Source organism: Corapipo altera, unplaced genomic scaffold, assembly GCF_003945725.1.
Source record: "Corapipo altera isolate COAL_440 unplaced genomic scaffold, ASM394572v1 61286, whole genome shotgun sequence".
Lineage (NCBI taxonomy): Eukaryota > Metazoa > Chordata > Aves > Passeriformes > Pipridae > Corapipo > Corapipo altera.
In genome coordinates this window covers 3,472,682-3,488,342 of record NW_020884907.1, presented here as the reverse complement: position 1 = coordinate 3,488,342, position 15,661 = coordinate 3,472,682, and positions in this window count along the sequence as shown.

Here is a 15,661-nt window from a genome sequence, read left to right as displayed (position 1 = left end):
TGATCCCCTCCATGCGACTGCACAAAAATGAGCTTTTAAAAGCTGGTGGAAATCAGAATTGAAAGAAAAAACAAAACAAAGCAACAAACCAAAAGAAAAAAATAAGTAGAAGCAAGAAAAGGATATGTTGAACTCTACTGCGTGAATATCTGTTTCTGTACAACTGGGGAATTAGCCTGTTAAATTCTATAATATAAAAAAATTAGTTATATCAAGAGAAAGTACTGAAAAGGCCACATGCATGAGAACCACTTGATGACGTACAGAAACACAGGCACTTTGGCAGAATGCTAGAATTCTCGAGTTTGAGATAGCGATCAGCAGTTTGATTTTTGATCTAAGGCTGCTTAATGTACAGAAGAGGATTTTGTTTGTTTTAAGCATTTAATCATAGACCTGCTTCAACCAATGGTAATCACTTTGTCCTTTATCCAAGAGGTTGTACAGAAGTTACATATCTTTTCATATAAGTAAAAGGGATCATCAAAGCTCAAAGTTTAGGGAAAAGAAAAAATGGACGTAGAAAGTTTTCTGCAAAATTTTTAAGAGGCATCTGAAGAGGTGTTCTGTCCCATAAGCACTTTCAAAGCTAAGGTTCCCAGTAACTGTTGAAAGCAAAACTAGATCCTTTTGTCAGAGTATTTAGAAATAAATGTATTGATTTCATTATAAAGCTACTTTGTTTTCATTCTTTGATTTCAAGTGTAACTGTTCTAATTTAAAGCTAATACAGACTTTTTTAAAAACAGAGCTTTCTTTCATTAATATAGAAGGTATTTTTAAAAGTAATTTTTCTCTTTCAGTAGTATAAATTTCCCTGTGTTCTCTTTACCGCATTTTCTGTTTTCAATATGTCTTAGAAATGTCTCCATAATTTTGGAAGATGGACACTAAAACAAAAGAGAACAAACAAACAAATAAAAAATCATGAAAAAACTGTTCCACAAAACAGAAGAAATACTGCTAATTTTCTGATGTAAATTTTTTCAATCTTTTTCAGGCACTGCATCTCTGTGATTCTTTTCCTCTTTTAATGTAACAGTAAGGGAGTAGAAATGATCTATCTATGTGTTTCAAGCTATTCCACAATATTTCCACTTCCTTTTATAAGAATAATTAGTTTCACAGTTTTTAAAATACTATGTTTGCTAATATATGGCAAACTACACGAGAAATTGTACTTGATTTTTATACCAGCTGCTAAATGGTTCATGATTTGTCTTTGCCAATATTTGCAGTTCTTCCTAATCCTTTCACTTGAAGAGGAGCAATGAATAGTCCTTTGTCTGAATCTGTATTTTTACCTTTGTTACACTCAGCACCCTGCCCTCAAATCGGTTCTCTAGTTTATGAATTGTTTGAATTCTATCTTAGAAAATCAGTGGTGCGTTAATCACTAAGTACTAATTCTTAGTGCACAGAGTACTAAGGGGACTCTTCTGCAATGCAAAATTTACATTTTTCAACCATTATTCTAGGTGCTGTCCTCAGTCACTGACCCACCCACTGTGCCCCCCAATCATTTCCAGAATAGATTATTGAAGCAATAAAGAAAAAAAAAAATCTTGGAGGCAGCTATCAAAAATGCAGAATAAACTATTTTTTTTCTATAGAAACTTCCATCTCTGTCTCATTCATTCGTAGAGCTGTTGTCTTTCCCACATGTCAAATGATGACCTTCAGTGTTCCAAAAGAAATCTTACCATCATCTGTATTCTGCTCCCCATGACAATCTTAGTCTGAGAGATGAGACAAACTGTTTCATAATAGCACCAAGTTAATTTGTGTGCTATTGTACTGAGAATGGTCAAAGTCATCAAATATAGTAGGAGATCACTTAAATGGAGAGAATGTGAGGTAGCAGAACTGTACTCAGAGAAGGGCAGTCTAATTAACTTGCTGAGTCACTGCAGATCTTTCCCGAAGACAATTCTTTCTCTTTCAGTGTCAAATAACATTACCAGGAATATCCTGTTACTTAGTAGAGATCACATATTCTGTAATCTCTGTAAGCCAGATTTCTTGCACACATCATAATCTCCCTTCATTTCAACACAAAAGCCTTCTGTGTGCCAGTTTTCCCTAACAATCTTTTGAAGTCTTTGTGTACCCTAGTTTTGACTACCCAAAATCACAAGGATTCCTTACTTCCCTTACCCTTACACACCAAAAGCTATACCATTTGTGTTTCTTATTTACATTCCAGGAGTTGTTTTCCAACCTTGTTCTACGGAATGTGAGTACATTTCCATTTTGCCCTTTCTATAAAACTGGTTGTTTGATAAATGCAAAATGATGAAGATGCTCAAGTCTGTCTCTCTATTAAACAAGCAGAACAGATTCTGTTTTGGCTTTCTAACTGTCTACCCAATCAATAGCATTCCGCTCATTGACACTAAAAAATTTTCCTGAAACAGAGTAATTGATCAGATACAGAGCTACATGGCAAAATTGTGGTTGTGCTACCCAGACCAAACAGCTTTTGTATAGTAAAAGCTAGAGAATTCTCCGAAGATTTGTATCCTATTATACTGGCTCTTATGAAAAAGAATGGGAATGTGTATTTCTCATTAAAAGGTTAAAGAGAAGCAACTCGTATACATCATCAAAAAAGACATGCTTTCCTGTTGGAAATAACTAGTTTTACAGTAGTAAAATACATGTTCAGATTTGTATTGCTTTTGCTTGGTTTTTCAAATATAAATATTTTTCTGGATTGATCACTGTATTTTACATTTTCTCTGAAAATTGAGATCCATGGACTATAATTCACAGAAAGGAAATCAAGGATGAACTGGCCCTAAATAATCACTTTGCCGCTAAATAACATTCAAAAGGAGGTACTCTTGGCTTTATTTATGTTTCTATTTATGCTATTAATTTCTTAGGAGTTTCTTCCACTAATTTTGACCCTAAATAAGCCCTATATATTTTTTTAAGGTATGACTATTAAATTTCTGGAAATTGGATTCACATGGATTTGGAGAGCAAAATAAGATTTCCTGCTCTATTCAGAAATAGAAACCATTTATAGCATCACGTGGAACATAAGAGATGAGATATCTTGGCTTCCTTAGCATCATTGTCTTTTCATTAATTCAATAAAATTGTGTTTTTAAGGGCTGCTTATGTGCTCTGTGTTGCTGCTATTATATAATTTCTTCTGGAAACTTGTTAATGATGTGCTGAAAACATGGAGATTTCCACAGATTTCATCTTCTGTATTCATGAAAAGTAATAATATATTCAGCAAAATGCTAAGATCAGGGGATGATGATTACTATTACAAGATCAAGGACATTTCTATTAACTGCTTTTCTGTGAAAATACTTGCATTCATAATCCACAAATTCTGGTTGCTGCTAGGGGATTGTGTGGGAAGGGTAGAGAGGTAAAATACAATGTGAGCTTTTTGTTTTTACAAAAAGGTTGCTATACATAAAGTATTAGACATGCTGTTTGGGTTTTTTTGTTTTATTTGGGTTTTTTGAGACTGTTTTTGGTTGGTTGGTTTGTTGATTGTTTTTTGGGGGAGTGAGGGTGGAGGTGTCCCAGTAATATGGTTATTACTTTAATCAATTAAATTGAAGAGAGAATTTTGTTTTGTAACCTGAAATCACACAAGCAAATGTCTGGTTCTAAGTATCAAATTTTATCCTCAATTATTCTCTGTCTCTAAAGGTTGGAAAGGTAAAATATATCCTGATTTATATCCTGTATGATCAGTTGAGACACTGGAATTTAGCTGTGGATCCCTGAATTGAATATCTCATGTATTCATGAATATCTTATGAGATATTTTCCCATGAATATCTTGTGTATTTCTTAACTTTACCTCCCTTGTTCTTCCCTCTGAAGACAAAGATATATTACTGCCCAGAGATATCATTGCATGCTTCCATTTCCATTTGGAAAAAAGTTCACAAAATTTCCCAAGCAAGTTTTCCCCTAGATAAATTACTTTTATAAGATGCATTGTAACTGCTTTGTATTCACAGCAATCCCATCTGAAGACACACTAACAGTAAGATAACATCTGTCTGATTTAAAGACATACTAAGGGTTTTCCATTTGAACCACCAAGACTGTAAGCCTGCAGCATCTTTGGAAATCAACCCTTGGCCTTTATATGAAAACAAATGCAATCAGCATTCGGCAGCACCCTTGTTATTTGGCCAAAGGACTCAAACCATCAATGCCCAGTGATTAGTAAGAACAGAGCAATCACATATGAGACTACCCCCACATACTTTTCCTAGTCACTAATTGCTTTCAGGTCAGGGAATTCCTTTGCTTTTACTGCTTAGTAACCCTCAACAGATCTCTTTTACAATGCTACTCCAGGCTTCCTTTGAATTCATGTCAAGTTTTTGCATTGCCAACATCCTGTAGTGAGCAGATTCACAGAAAATGTAGCTGCTGCCGGAAGAATTTTTCTTGTTTTGAATCTGGCTCCTTCTGGCCTTGATTCTTGTTAGAAGTCCCACTGAATTTATACCACCAGTGATTTTGCAACCTCTGCCATAACCCTCACTAAATTGCTTTTGCTTCTTTGTTTCAGACTGAAAAATCCCACCTTATTCTTTCATTCCTCGTAAAGAAGTGGAAAGAAGCTGTTATATCCATTGGTCATCCTTCTTACCCTCTTCTGACTCTTTTATAGTTCCAATATATCTTTTCTGAGATACACGGATCAGAATGATCCTCCTTGGGTTTTTTCATATTACTTTTCAAATAATTCCTAACTTCCAATTTTCTTTTTTTTTTTTCCTCTATAGAGCATTAAGTTGAAGTTTTGCACAAATGTTTCATAAACTAAGGTCCATCTTCTGCATATTTATGATCAGTTCACAATTTTATGCAGGAAGCTGGCATTACTTTGCCCCAGGTCCATTACTTCATGTTTGTTTGTCTTGAAGTTCATCTGGCATTTCAGCTGCTAGGTGATTTGGTCTTATAAGGTGCAGTGTAGTCCAGGAAGTTTTATCATTAGATCATCTGAAAAATCAAACTGGTGCACATTTCTAAGATACATTTAAAATACAGCTCAAGCTTGGGTTTGTAGTTATCTTTTGGTTTTAAAACTGAGATGGCATTATAAGATGAAAAGGTAAAGGACAAGACATTTGTCTTAAAAAAAAATGGAAATTCCTTCACACTAAATATGGTACAGGAAGCCAATGTATCACTGAAGATTTATCTCTGTGCATCTGACATCTTTTCAAAGAGTAAGCAATTTACTCTTTTCGAAATACTGTAGTATTTTTCTTCCACTTAAATTGGCCGTTAAATCCATATCTTTTTTTTCCATGTGGGAAAAAAAAATCTCTGCAGTGTAGTTTTAGGTAGAAGCCACAGAGCATATAGGCATTTAAACCCAGTTTCACTACGTAACTAAAAGTGCAAGAAGAGTATGAATGTCCACTTCATGGACAGTAGAACATAGAAGCTATCTAGCAAGATGTGGCTCTCTAAGTTGTTTGAAGTTGTTGACTTTGAGCAATAATGAAGATAAGTATTAGGACAAAGAAAATATAGGAAGTATTTTCTGAATAGAGGATTGAGAAAGAGAAGGAAGGAAGGAAATCCTCTAAGGGATCTGGACCGACATACATTTGTTGTGAGAGAAGTGTGGCTTAATTGTTCTTAGTGTAGTTAATAAAAGCTTGGGAAGTATGAAATATACGCAGTCTACTTCCGCTCAGAATCTGAAATGACAGAAAGAAAAAAAATTTGTAAGGATCTGAGTTACCAAGATATCACTCCAGTTCACAGAATCTAAACAAGGAACTATGTGAATAACCACAGAAGCTAGACTTAACACTGAACACTCCTGAATTAAACATAATGAACTATTCTTTTGCCTGAGAAATCCTTACAGACTCCAGAAGAAAGGTAATGGAGAAAAAGGCTTGGATTCTATCAGGATATATCTATAGCTGAAAACAGATGCCAAAGGTAAAAGACTAGAATGAATTTAAAGGACCATGCCAACCCTTGAAAAAGGTGGCAGAGATAAAGTCCTCCTATTTTAATATTTTCTAATTTTTCCAGCATGCGTGGGTGTGGTTCTCTCCTGGGGTGTGACATTCTCAAAGTGTTATGATCTAGTCTACTTTGTGGCTGTTGAGTCCTAATATAAATCCTGCAGAAATAATTTCACCATTTTCCATTCAGTGGTAGTTTTAGTAACATCTGTTAATAATGCTGTATTTTTCAGCAAGGTCAATTTAAATGTTCTCAGATAGCTTTCCACTGCTATTTCTCTACAGCTATTTCTATTACAGTAATTTTATGTAACACAGTCTTATAGAGATATAATTTTGAATATATATAAAATTTATTATGTGTACCTATCAAGTCATAGGCTGTAGCACTGCTTGTGGTATAAGCTGCATTGTATATTGATAAATATTTGTTTTACGTTTATCTTGATAACTATCTCTGCTATTATTATTCAAATTATCTAAACTGTCATATACTCTACACTGGTTATATTTGCATAGAGTGAATTTTCAACACTTTCGCTGGTTAGTTGTGTTTTATTTTTTTCTCTGACAAGGCTAACAAAAGTGGAACCTTGAGAATTCGTAAAAACTAAGAAGTCTTCTCTTATTCCTGCTATTCCATTCATGTGCTATCCATTCTCAGACAGCCCTCTGTAAAAATTTTGATAGCAACTTGTAGTAGACTACTTTTTGAGTTATTTAGATCATTATGACAAAACAAATATAGAAGCAAGAAAGGAACACAAAACCCCAAACAAATGAAAACCCCAAAACAGCAAAGCAGTTACATGAAGGGGAACTACTTTTTGTGTCCACACACAATGTTGCCAAAATTAATTAGTGTTGTTCATCCAATGTATTTTCAACATTCAGCCAAAGGATGAAAGAACTAAACATTCTTTTATTCTCCATCTGAACAGTACTGCTATTCAAAGGAATCACTCCACCTGCCTCAACTTTGTTGAGAAAAATATACCAGCACTTTACCCAAGTTTATCTAACAGTGCTTCTTCACTTCTGATCAATTTGTTCATTATTTTTGTGACCAATACTCATGTAATTTCTTGAAATCATAAATTAATTAATTCTTGATCAATTTTAAATTCTCAATACACGTACTGTAGGTATGTAACAGACACCATTAAATTAAAAAATAATGTTATAAGAGGCCCTTAAAGATCATAATTTCCAACCCTCTGTCTCAAGACTACACCTACATTAATTCAAACCAATACTTGTCTCATCTTTTCCCAAAGATTAGACAATAGCCATGTAACTGGGCATATAGGCCAAAACTCATCCTTGCTTTTAGTACTATGTTAATCTATAAATTCTATACTATTGAAAACCATGTAAGAAAAAAGCTCCATTTTCTTTATGGGGATTATATTTATATTATTATGTTGCTTGCCAACTCTATCAGTAAAGGACAGACCTATTGGTTAAATTTGGAAAGACTATATAGCCAATACTTGCAGATGAATTTCTATGGCAAAAAAAAGGAAGATGGAACTGAGTGAGTTATTACTGACATAGCTTGATCTGCAATAAATAAATTATTTAATATCCTAATCTAAAACTCTTTTAAGTTTAAATGCTATCAAGCATTCAGATGGATAATTTAACCCACACTTCACTTGAAAAATAATTATTTTTATTCATGTAAAACTATTTCTCTCCAGGAAAATATGTGATTATTTTGTTTTGTTGTGGAATGAAAATGTGAAAGAGTCATCATCAAGTTTAACAGTTTTTGAGATCTGAAGGGCATACATCTCCCTATCAGGTAGCATTACTGTGAGCCAGTTGTAAAGTTATATGAATTCTCACTATTGAAAAGAACTCATGCGAAACATTTAAGACCTGAACACTCTTGAGCTTTTCTTCCATGTGAAGTATTCTGTTGACTTCACTAAGACTGCTTACATTTTTCAGGGGTGGCAGGGTGAGGAATATGATTTTTATGATGTTAAAAAAATCATTTTATAAGATAAAACCAAGGCTGAAATTTCTTAATGTCAAATTAACCTCAGAATACAGTGAAAACCCAATGCAAATAAGCCAGATTTAAATAATGCAGGTATGCAGTAAAAAGAAACCTTTTTAAATTGCTGCTTAGTATCATCTCATAGTATCTTAGTATCATCTCATAAGTCAGGCTTCTCCAATGGATCTTTTGTCATCAAAATGTGCTTCTCAGTAATACATTTCAGCCTTTGATTCTGAGGCATTCATGTGAACTTACCTAATCCCTCAGATGGAGTCCACCAGTCATCGGTGCCAATGGACATTGAGCCCTTGACTTCAGCTCCAAAAATTCCTTTTTGCAGCCCTGGTTACATGCAATTAAAGGGTAAATTATTCTATTCAAGAGATCCATCTTTAATGTAAGGGTGATTTATCTGTTTTAAAACAGATAAACCAAAAGTGCGTGGTGCTGATACTCTATAATGCTGCATGCTTTTCTTGGCAATACACAGTACAAGAAAGAAAGTTTTCATCACATTAGTTGGAGGAATAAACTAGGAAAAAACCAAATAAATCTGCAAAATTCCTGCTTCTTTAAAAAAAAAAAAGTTATTTCTAGTACTGTTTCAGTCTTTTCAGTGGGTTGTTGTAAATATAAAACTGCAGATTAAAAAAAAAAAGTGAGAAAACACCTGGAAAGGGATTTGTTGAATCTATGTTAAATCTATGGTTTAACAATCTTTCATTTTAGCAATACAAGTAAAGTTTTCAATCACTTTAGAACTTCAGGTGTTTTTTCTAATTTACATTGCTATTTTGTTCACTTAACATTTTACTATTAAAATCTTACCCAAGAAGAGGACAAACACCAGAACAAAGTAGAAATGCTATTCTGAATTAGCAACTAATGAAAGATTCTCGTTTTGAAATAACGATATGCAAGTTTTAGATTTTTTTTTTTCCAGACACATAGGCCTTATTGATTTCCTGCAGAGAGAGTTTTGGGGCCTGACATATTAACGTAAGTAGAATTTATATTCTACTTATATTCAGTATATGTATTCACCCCAGAGGTGGAATGATATGGAACTCATCTTCTTACAACTGTTTATTACTAAAAATGTATGTCTTGGGAGCAGTGTCCTTTGCAATCTAGTTATTCTGGTTGCATTCCAGTATAATCCAAATTACATCATTCTAATTTTTTCAAGGTTATTTAGAGGATGCAAAAGAAAAAATCCAGGCACTGCTAAATTTTGCTTAGCTGGAACTGAAAGTGAGTACTATTGATTTTTACACATCACTTTTATAACCTAATAGCATTTAGATTGAAGGCATTGGAAAAACTAAAATCCCTGATGTCAGTGGTGTACTGAAGATGCAGAAAAAAAAGAGTAAAATACAAAAAAATAAATTATATACTTTTCAGTCTTTGGACACTGCCCATTTTAAGCACAGGGATTAAGGCTTTAAAATGTTTCTGTGATTCTGCTATGAAAGCAAGAGCAGAAGGAAATGATCCAGTCTGGAACACTTCAAAAACATTAGAAAACACCAGCAAGACAAAGTTCTTAGGTTTTCAAGTATCAGTTCTTTGGAGTGTAAAAATATTAACATGCAACATATTCAGTTATGTAATACTCTATAATAACATAAAAATAAACACTGTCATTTGCATTAAATAGTCTCCAACTATTACAGTCAAGTGAGGATTCGAAGAGTGCTATGCCTGACAGGCAGTTGATAATTAATATACTTCAATTGATGGTGAAGAAGAGAGGAAGAAACATCTTTTTCCTTTAATATATGTTAATATTTTATACAAAGGAACCTTGATCCTTCTTTGAAGCTTCTGGGAATTAGTACCAGTGAAAAAACCCCCACCAACTGTGGTTGGTAGTTTTACAATAGTTCTACAGTAGCTCTGAGTCTGTGCGTTCTCATGCCACATTAGATGCTGTTTAATGCTGTAAAAATTGAAACAGTTAATATTCATGTCCATCTTATAATGAATAATAATTACAATGGCCACATTTTACACTTCCATCTCATGTAGTTCCAATAATAAATGTTTTTGTTTTCTAATAATGGTGAAAGAAGGAGGGCTCAGATAAAACACAATTGAGTCATCATCTCTCTAATTTGTATAAGTCTGTAGGCAAATATTGCAAGCTTTGGATAAATTGTATCATACCTACAGAAAGGTTCCATGGTTTTAGACAAGGCATCTAAGAAGTTTACCTGGATTTTGTTTTTCTCATTAAAAATGTATTTAGCAGTAGCCATTTGCAGTATGGTTCAGCATCACTTTATGTATTAGAGAATATTTAGAAAAACATTTAGAATGGCTCACATGTAGTGTGAATTTATTTATTAGGGTTTTTTCTGAGGTATGGTTTTGATGGATGGACTAATCAATGAATGAGGAACTGTCTGGATGGATGCATCCAGAGGCTTTCAGCCAACTGCATCTCCAAATGGAGATCAGCAGCAAGTGATGTACCTCAAGGGTTCATGTAGGGATGAATACTATTCAGTATCTTTATTGATGTCATAGACGGTGGGATTGAGTGCATCCTCATCAAATCTATGGATGACACCAAGCTGGTGATCCTCCTTGGGCTGCAGGGGCACAGGAGCCTCACCATGATCTTCAACACAGGCTGTAGGGGATTCTCAGCTCCAGCACTTGGACCACCTCCTCCCACTCCTTTTCCACTGACCTTGGTGTCTGCAGGGCTGTTGCTCTGAATATTTTCATCATCTCTCCCGACTCCTGTTTCACAGCCACTTTTCCTCCAACAAAAACCTGGCCATGCAAACGGAGTATGACAGTTTTTCCAGTTTTTCTTGCTATCACTATTAATGAGTACAGTTTGTGTGAATTAGGCATTACAATAAACTTTCCAGTGACATCTACACCATTTGGTTACACATACCACAGCTGTTGGTGGAGAAGGAATAATCTTTTCTTACTTATTCTGAAGAAATATATTTCACTATTTGCTTCTCCCTTTTTCAGAAGAATTAAATTTATTACTTTTCTAATCTAATCTTTGAAAAGAGCCTTCAGCTGCCTTTCTTTTTAAATTTAAATTTCCTTTGTTTAAATGATGTTTTCACTCTTCCAGGTCATGCAGTGAGGATCGGTGATTCCAATTCTAAACTTTGCCTTCAAGAAAGTATTTAAAATTATTCTCTCATATTCAGCCTCTATATGAAGTGTGCTCTTACTTATCATATACTGTTATATGATAAGAAAGAATAGAACATTTAAAGATGTTTCTGAAGTATTCCAAAGTGTAGCCAAACAACCATAAGAAGACTAATTCAAGTTACCCTTTTAGAACACACATTACACTTACATGCATTTAAAACCCCTAGTACTGTGCTCTCTGCATGAACAAACAATCCTCAGGTGTTAAAGTGGATTCAAGGCACATTAAATAAGAACTAAATAAATGATCTTAAGCCAATTCGAAATGCAGCAAGTACAAATCTTTCAATGTTAATGGAAATACACTTTAAAATTATTATTTAAGAGAGCAAGGTAAAGAAGGAAGAGTAAGTAACCTTGTAAAATGAGGGATAAGACAATATATGGAGACAAAATTGACACGTGATATCACTGGGAAGTGAAGCTGTGATTGGAAAAAAGAGCCATGCCAAGGAAAATCAGTTAATAATTGTGAAGAATTGTTGTAACTTAATAGCCTCTAAAACAAGGAGATAAAACCAAAAAATGTTGACTAGAGTATTTAATTATAGTACTCATAAATTATTAATTCAATAATTAATTTAACTATTGTCTGTGTGAAGAAAATTTTGTAACCAATGCTAACTGAAATATTATATCTAATATTCCCTACTTGATAGATTTTATGAGGCAACTTATAATTTGTATTTACCTGAATTTAGTTATATTGTTTCCTTAGAGATTGTGGAAAAAGGAAAGATAGTAATGAAGACAAAGATACTGGACAATCTCTATCTTCTTCATGGAAATTGGATTAAAATTTGACGAATTAATACTGAAAGTGCTACAGTTCTAATTTTGTTTTTAAAAGAGAAGCGTAATGACACTAATTTGCTTAAGGTGCAAAAAATCAAACTCAGAAAATGGGAAGACATTGATATGATGCTATAGAAACTGACACAGTTAAGACAGGCTGTTTTATGACTTGTTCTAAGTGATCCTTTTTTTTTTTTTACTGTTATATCTTGGATTTTTTTTTAATTCTATATATTTCAGATAGATTAAAAACTTTCACAAATTCCTTAAAAGGAATGTGCTGAATGGCAATAACATTTAAGATATTTTAATACCACCATTGTCTTTATCTTGTTTCATTCAGATGCCCTTCGAACTCTAGTATTCTTATTGATGTCTGAGAGTCATTAGGTTGTCCCTGCTGTTTGGAGTTGTCCTTAGTTTGGAGTTAAGAAATGCCTTTAAAAAAGGCATAACAAATTTCAAGAAAGCAGATTTTACCCTTTCATCACCGTTGTCAAGCTTTAGACAGTCAAAACACACCCTAATATACAGGACTACCCCACCGTCTCTCCTTCCTTGCTAATTCTGAATAGTTTGTAGCCACTTGTTGCAGAATTATCCCACCATGTTTGTATGAGTGCTTACATTGTAATTCTCAGGCTGCACAATGTTTTCCATCGCATTTTCACATTTTTGCCCATGCTGCAGTATATGAGAAAACTGTGGTTTAAACATGTTTCAAAATGGTTTTTCATAGTCTCTTTGCTAACTCATGCTTTCTTCTTCCCAAGACCCCCCACAACAAGTGTTATCCCATGCAGGAATGTCCTGGGAAGATGTCCTAAGGTGTTCTCATTGGACCTTGTTAACCCCTTCCTGTGGTTGAGTGTTCCTGTAAGCCCCTTGAGACTTCTAATTGGTTACTCTGTGAGTCCTTCTAACCCTATAAATGTAACCCCCCCAACAATAAACTCTCTCTTGCCTTCTCTACACGCCGGTGTGCTGTCTCTGTGCCTGCCATGGGATCACTTGGGTGGGAGGAGGGAGAGCACCTCTCCCCTCCAGGCTCAGGACCTGAAGAAACTCCTGGTGCCTGGAGTCCCCCCTCCCTATCCACATTAAGCCATCGGAAATGGTTCCTCAGATGGAAATGGAACTAGAACTGGGCCGCCCCACGCCATGCGGGGAAAGAGATCCAGACTTTGTTGTAGATTAATTTGTTGTAGATGAATTTCAGTTGGGCTATCAATCCTGCCACCTTTAGAAGGGAAGAAGCCCTAATTCCTATGTGACTGTCCTCAAGTGCTTTCCATGTTGTCTAACACTTCAACGCCCACCCCCGATGCACGCATTAGTACAGGGGTAATTGAATGTGCTACAGTGTCCTCAGCACATCAGATTTCCTCAGCACATGGTGGAGCAGGCTCAAGGACCTCACTGGTACACTAGCCCTTGAACATTAGCATGCCACTCCCAGGCATGCTAGTGAGTGTGGTTTTATCCCTTTCCACTTTCCAATCTAGTTTAAAACTCAATTAATTAGCCCTGCTAACTCCTGAGTCCCCCTAACTCCTTTTCCCCCTTTAACAGAGGTGCACCCCATCTGTCATCATCAGTCCTGATGATCAAAAACCACAAAATTCTGCCAGTGACAGAATTCTGCCAGCCTCAGAGTTAGATATTGATCTGCTGGGTCTTTGTGTTTCTTCCTTCATCATTCCCTGCAACCGGAATGATAGAGGAGAATACTACATGTGCTCCCGGTCTCTTAGCCAGTTCATCCCAAGGTACTGAGGTCTCTTCTAATTGCCCTTGGACTTCTTATTGCAATTTCATTGCTACCTACAAGAAAAAGTATTAATGGTTAATAAAATGAGGACTACACCAGAGTAGAATGTTTGTTCATACTGTCTTTAACACAGGCTCTGGGGTGCAGCAGACTTCTCTAAATGGGTCCAGTCTGCATGTTGGGCTTTTTTGTTTCTCTCAGAAGAAAGTCTCCTATGACAATTCGGGATCTCTTTCCCCCCTTGGCGTGGGGCTCATCCAGTTCTAGTTCCATTTCCATCTGAGGAACCACTTCCGACAGCTTGAGTGGATGGGGGGGGGAAGACTCCAGTGCCAGGGGTTTCTTCAGATCCTGAGCCTGGAGGGGAGAGGTGCTCTCCCCTCTCTCCACCCATGTGGCCCCATGGCAGGCCCAGAGACAGCACACCGGGCATGGAGAGGAGGCAAGAGGGAGTTTATTGTTTGGGGGGTTACATTTATAGGCTTAGGAGGATTCACAGAGTAACCAATTATAGGTTGCAAGAAGGGGTTAACAACCAATAGGAAGGGGTTAAAAGGGGCCAATGAGAACACCTTAGGACATCTTCCCAGGACGTTCGTGGGGGATCTTGGGAAGAAGAAAGCATGAGTTAGCAAAGAGACTACAAAAAGCCATTTTGAAACATGTTTAAACCACAGTTTTCTCATATACTGCAGATTTCCTGCCACAGACAATGACCCATCTTTCTTTTTTTTGTATGGAAGTGGTTTTGACAGAGGAAGTAACCTCAGCAGTTGAACTTCAGCAGCAAGTGCAACCTAAACGACACACTATCCTCATCGCTGTTCAACTCCACTTGCAGAGCCTTGTACCTCCTATTCCTGTGCACCTGAGAAGGGGGGGGCTATAACAGAGGAGATACACCAGCTGTGCAAGTCAGTAGCATTCCCCTCTATCCCTTAAGTATGATGTTCTGCAAACTGAAGAGAGGATAGGGAATCTCCTGTGTCATGTATCCTGTCTGCCTGACTAGTCTGTCCTTGGGAAGGTGGGGTATTATTCAAGTAGTCCCTCTCTTGGTCAGACTTTCAGATACTGCTCAATCTGCTTACCTCCTCCCACATCTCCGTCACTAAACAGAGGAGTTCCTCTACCTGGGCACTGCCTCCCACATGTGTTCTCACTGCTGCTGTCCAGTTCTGGTATAAGATTGGGGCACAACCTGCAGCTGACACCTGGGCAGGCAAAGGCATAAGAGGATATACAAGTAGGCAAGTCTATGAAAGCATAATAAGAAAACAATCTCTGGTGGTGCTAGGATGAATAGGTAAAGACTTGGTGTACTGCAAAACAAATGAAGATAAGACCAAGAAAGCCCCATTGTCTTCTTCATGTCTTTTTTATCTCCTGCCTTTCTTCCTTTTTAAAAAAAAAAAAGTCTTTACTGGAAAAAGTTCATAGTGATGAGGTTCTTGGCACAGTTAATACCTGTAACATCAAGACAAAAGTCAGGCTAGGGCCAGGAGAGAATGTAAAAGGATAAAGTTCCTTGAGGTAGTTGACCTGATTTAATGGCTTGCTGTTACCAAAAGGGGAGATCCCACATGCTTTGCCATGTGCAGACATAAACACCCATAAACCAGCATGGTTAATCACATGCTCTCAGTCTTTTGTCTATGCTGTGGCATTTATCTGACCCTATGCTGAACCAGTTCACCTTGCTAAATAGGCAAAAAGCAAATCCATGAACAGTTATGAGAAGAAGTGATTGTTTATTCAGCAATAGTTCACAAGAATATTATTTCCAGGAATCACACCAAGAGAAATCAATTTTGAAATAAAAAAGCTGTACAGGTAAACTGTATAGTTTTGTCATATTCTGTGAAAACGGTCCCTCACTAGCCAAAATCACTCACTTTTCAG